This window comes from Arachis duranensis, chromosome 7, assembly GCF_000817695.3.
Source record: "Arachis duranensis cultivar V14167 chromosome 7, aradu.V14167.gnm2.J7QH, whole genome shotgun sequence".
NCBI classification, from domain to species: Eukaryota; Viridiplantae; Streptophyta; class Magnoliopsida; order Fabales; family Fabaceae; genus Arachis; species Arachis duranensis.
Genome location: NC_029778.3, coordinates 45,625,968 through 45,631,662, shown reverse-complemented (window position 1 = coordinate 45,631,662; position 5,695 = coordinate 45,625,968). Strand labels below are relative to the sequence as shown.

The 5,695-nt window shown below is 36.8% G+C and overlaps 1 non-coding gene across 1 annotated transcript; it reads right to left on the bottom strand.

Moving 5' to 3' along the window:
* Positions 1-2,362: 2,362 nt before the first annotated feature.
* Positions 2,363-2,470, bottom strand: LOC127740842 (small nucleolar RNA R71). Its single transcript, XR_008001698.1, has one exon. It is a non-coding gene; the product is annotated as a small nucleolar RNA R71 (small nucleolar RNA).
* Positions 2,471-5,695: the final 3,225 nt, after the last annotated feature.

Genomic DNA, 5,695 nt, shown 5'->3' with positions numbered 1-5,695 from the left:
ATTTGAATCCGCCTAACTGAGATTTACAAGATGACCATAGCTTGCTTCATACCAACAATCTCTGTGGGATCGACCCTTACTCACTTAAGGTTTATTACTTGGACGACCCAGTGCACTTGCTGGTTAGTTGTACGAAGTTGTGAAGAATGTGAGTGAACCATAGTAGTGTGCAGCAAGTTTTTGGAGCCATTACTAAGAATGGTTCAAGTTATAAAAAGTGTAAATCACAATTTTTCCTATCAAGTTTTTGGCGCCGTTGCCGGGGATTGTTCGAGTTTGGACAACTGACGGTTTATCTTGTTGCTCAGATTAGGTAATTTTCTTTTCAAAAAGTTTTCAAAAATCTTTCAAATTTTTTTTGTTTTAGTTTTTCCAAAAATTAATTTTCAAAAAAAACCAAAAAAAAATTAATAAAATCATAAAAATAAAAAATATTTTGTGTTTCTTGTTTGAGTCTAGTGTCAAGTTTTAAGTTTGGTGTCAATTGCATGTTTTTAAAATTTATGCATTTTTCGAAAACTAATGCATGATGTTCTTCATGATCTTCAAGTTGTTCTTGACAAGTCTTCTTGTTTGATCTTCATATTTTCTTGTTTTGTGTCTTTTGGTGTTTTTCATATGCATTTTTGCATTCATAGTGTCTAAACATGAAAAATTTCTAAGTTTGGTGTTTTGCATGTTTTCCTCTCTTGAAAATTTTTCAAAAATAAGTCTTGATGTTCATCTTGATCTTCAAAGTGTTCTTGGTGTTCATCTTGACATTCATAGTGTTCTTGCATGCATTATGTGTTTTGATATTAATTTTTCATGTCTTGTGTCAATCTTTCTGTTTATAAAAAAAAAGAAAAACACAAATATGACATATTTTCTTCTTTTTTCTCTCTCATCATTAAAAATTCAAAAAAATAAAAAAATATATTTTCTTTATTTCTCTCAAAAATTTGAAATCTTTGGGTTGACTTAGTCAAAAATTTTTAAAATTAGTTGTTTCTTGTTAGTCAAGTCAAGATTTCATTTTTAAAAATCCTATCTTTTCAAAATCTTTTTCAAAAATAAAATCTTTTTCATTTTTAATTATTTTCAAAAAAATTTTAAAATTTATTTTCAAAATCTTTTTCTGATCTTTATTTCAAAATTTCGAAAACTTTACTAACAATTAATGTGATTGATTCAAAAATTTGAAGTTTGTTACTTTTTTGTTAACAAAGGTTCAATCTTTAAATTCTAGAGTCATATCTTTTAGTTTCTTGTTAGTCAAGTAATCAATTTTAATTTTAAAAATCAAATCTTTTCCAAAATATCTTTTTCAATCATATATTTTCAAAATATCTTTTTCAAATCATATCTTTTTCAAAACTGATTTCAAAAATCTTTTCTAACTTCTTATCTTTTCAAAATTTATTTTCAAATATTTTTCAACTAAATAATTGAGTTTTTGTTTGTTTCTTATCTTTTTCAAAACCACCTAACTACTTTCCTCTCTCTAATTTTCGAAAATTACCTCCCTCTTTTTCAAAATTCTTTTTTTTAACTAATTGTTTCAAATTTTAACTTTTATTTTATTCCTTTTCTTAATTTTCGAATTTTAACTTTAATATCTTTCTTTTATTTTAGTTAATTTTCGAAAACCCATATCTTTCATCTCTTTCTATTTATTCATTCATTTACTAACACTTCTCTTTATCTTAAAATTCGAACCCACTCTTCCTCTCTGAGTTCGAATTTTTCTCTTTTCCTTCTTCTATTCTTTTCTTCTTCTACTAACATAAAGGAATCTCTCTACTGTAGTAAAGAGGATCCCTATTATTATTTTCTGTTCCCTTCTTTTTCATATGAGCAGGAGCAAGGACAAGAATATTCTTGTTAAAGCAGATCCTGAACCTGAAAGGACTCTGAAAAGGAAACTAAGAGAAGCTAAATTACACAATCCAGAGATAACCTTACAGAAATTTTCGAAAAGGAAGAGGAGATGGCAGCCGAAAATAATAATGCAAGGAGGATGCTTGGTGATTATACTACACATACTTCCAAGTTTGATGGAAGAAGCATCTCAATCCCTGCCATTGGAGCCAACAATTTTGAGCTGAAGCCTCAACTAGTTGCTCTAATGCAACAGAACTGCAAGTTTCATGGACTTCTATCAGAAGATCCTTATCAGTTTTTAACTGAGTTCTTGCAGATCTGTGAGACTGTTAAGAGTAATGGAGTAGATCCTGAAGTCTACAGGCTCATGCTTTTCCCTTTTGCTGTAAGAGACAGAGCTAGAACATGGTTGGACTCACAATCTAAAGATAGCCTGGACTCTTGGGATAAGCTGGTCACGGCCTTCTTGGCTAAGTTCTTTCCTCCTCAAAAGCTGAGCAAGCTTAGAGTGGATGTTCAGACCTTCAAACAAAAAGATGGTGAATCCCTCTATGAAGCTTGGGAAAGATACAAGCAGATGACCAAAAGGTGTCCTTCTGACATGCTTTTAGAGTGGACCATTTTTGATATATTCTATTATGGTCTATCTGAGTTCTCTAAGATGTCACTGAACCATTCTTCAAGTGGATCTATTCACCTAAAGAAAATGCCTGCAGAAGCTCAAGAACTCATTGACATGGTTACAAATAACCAATTCATGTACACCTCTGAGAGGAATCCTGTGAGTAATGGGACACCTCAGAAGAAGGGAGTTCTTGAAATTGATGCTCTAAAGGCTATATTGGCTTAGAACAAAATGTTGACTCAGCAAGTCAACATGATTTCTCAAAGTCTGAATAGATGGCAAAATGCATCCAACAGTATTAAAGAGGCATCTTCTGAAGAAGAAGCTTATAATCCTGAGAACCCTGCAATGGTAGAGGTGAATTACATGGGTGAACCCTATGGTAACACCTATAATTCCTCATGGATAAATCATCCAAATTTCTCATGGAAGAATCAGCAAAAGCCTCAACAAGGCTTTAATAATGGTGGAAGAAACAGGCTCAGCAATAGCAAGCCTTTCCCATCATCTTCTCAGCAACAGACAGAGAATTCTGAGTAGAGCTCCTCTAACTTAGAAAATATAGTCTCTGATCTGTCTAAGGCCACTTTAAGTTTCATGAGTGAAATAAGGTCCTCCATTAGAAATTTGGAGTCACAAGTGGGCCAACTGAGCAAGAAAATCACTGAAACTCCTCCTAGTACTCTCCCAAGCAATACAGAAGAGAATCCAAAAAGAGAGTGCAAGGCCATTGACATAATCAAAATGGCTGAACCTAGAGAGGAAGGGGAGGACGTGAATCCCAATGAGGAAGACCTCATGGGGCATCTCCCAGACAAGAAGGAATTCCCTATTGAGGACCTAAAGGAACCTGAGGTTCATATAGAGACCATAGAGATTCCTTTAAACCTCCTTCTGCCATTCATGAGCTCTGAAAACAATTCTTCATTTGAAGAGGATGAAGATGTAACTAGAGAGCAAGTTGCTCAATATCTAGGAGCTATCATGAAGCTGAATGCCAAGTTGTTTGGTAATGAGACTTAGGAAGATGCACCTCCCTTGTTCATTAGTGAACTAGATACATGGGTTCAGCAAACTTTACCTCAAAAGAAACAAGATCCTGGTAAATTCTTAATACCCTGTATCATAGGCACCATAACCTTTGAGAAGGCTCTGTGTGACCTGGGATCAGGCATAAATCTTATGCCACTCTCTGTAATGGAGAAACTAGAAATCTTTGAGGTACAGGCTGCCACATTCTCATTAGAGATGACAGACAAGTCAATAAGACAAGCTTATAGAATGGTAGAGGACGTGTTGGTAAAGGTTAAAGGCCTTTACATCCCTGCTGATTTCATAATCTCAGACACTGGGAAGGATGATAATGAATCCATTATTCTTGGAAGACCCTTTCTAGCCACAGCAGGAGCTGTGATTGATGTTGACAGAGGAGAGTTAGTCCTTCAATTGAATGGGGACTACCTGGTGTTTAAAGCTCAAGGATCTTCCTCTGCAACCATGGAGAGGAAGCATGAAAAGCTTCTCTCAATACAGAGTCAAACAGAGCCCCCACAATCAAACTCCAAGTTTGGTGTTGGGAGGTCCCAACAATGCTCTGAACATATGTGAAGCTCCATGAAAGCTCACTGTCAAGCTATTGACATTAAAGAAGCGCTTATTGGGAGGCAACCCAATTTTTATTTATCTATATTTTTATTGTTCTTTTATGTCTTATTAGGTTCATGATCATGTGGAGTCACAAAACAAATACTAAAATTAAAAACAGAATTAAAAACAGCAGAAGAAATAGCACACCCTGGAGGAAGAGCTTACTGGCATTTAAATGCCAGTAAGGAGCATCTGGCTGGCGTTCAACGCCAGAACATAGCATGAATCTGGCGTTGAATGCCAGAAACAAGCAACAGTCTGGCGTTTAAATGCCAGGATTACACCCTGAGGAGAGCTGGCGTTAAACGCCAGAAACAAGCATGGAACTGGCGTTGAACGCCCAAAATAAGCATGGAATTGGCGTTTAACGCCAGAAACATGCTGCAGTCTGGCATTAAACGCCAGGATTGCACTCAGATGGCGTTTTACACGCCTAATTGGTGCAGGGATGTTAAATCCTTGACACTTCAGGATCTGTGGACCCCACAGGATCACCTCAGGATCTGTGGACGCCATAGGATTCCTACCTACCTCAACTCACCTTCTCTCTTTTTTCACACAATCCAATAACTCTCTTCCCCAAACACTCTTCACCAATCACCTCAATCTCTCTTCCCCATCACCTTTTCACCACTCACATCCATCCTCTTTTCCCCATAAACCCCACCTACCTTCAAAATTCAAAATCTCTTTCCCACCCAAACACACCCTAAATGGCCGAAACAATACCCTCTCCCTCCATTATATAAACCCCTCCATCCTTTTTCATTCTCACACAACACAACCCTCTCTTCTCTCCCTTGGCCAAATACATATCTCTCCTCCTTTCCTCCATATCTTCTTCTTCTTCTTCTTCTTCTATTCTTTCTTCTCTTGCTCGAGGGCGAGCAACATTCTAAGTTTGGTGTGCTAAAAGCATAGCTTTTTGTTTTTCCATAACCATCTATGGTACCTAAGGCCGAAGAAAATCTAGAAAGAGGAAAGGAAAGACAAAAGCTTCCACCTCCGAGTCATGGGAGATGGAGGGTTTCATCTCAAAGGTCCATCAAGACCACTTCTATGAAGTTGTGGCCAAGAAGAAGGTGATCCCTGAGGTCCCTTTCATGCTTAAGAAAAATGAGTATCCGGAGATCCGACATGAGATCCAAAGAAGAGGTTGGGAAGTTCTGACCAACTCTATTCAACAAGTCAGAATCTTAATGGTTCAAGAGTTCTATGCTAATGCATGGATCACTAGGAACCATGATCAAAGTATGAACCCGAATCCAAAGAATTATCTTACACTGGTTCGGGGGAAATACTTAGATTTCAGTCCGGAAAATATAAGGTTGGCGTTCAACTTGCCTATAATGCAAGAAAACGCACGCCCCTACACTAGAAGGGTCAACTTTGATCAAAGGTTAGACCAAGTCCTTATGGACATATGTGTGGAAGGAGCTCAATGGAAAAAAGACTCAAAAGGCAAGCCAGTTCAATTAAGAAGACTGGACCTTAAGCCTGTGGCTAGAGGATGGTTGGAGTTTATCCAACGCTCCATCATCCCCACTAACAACCGATCCG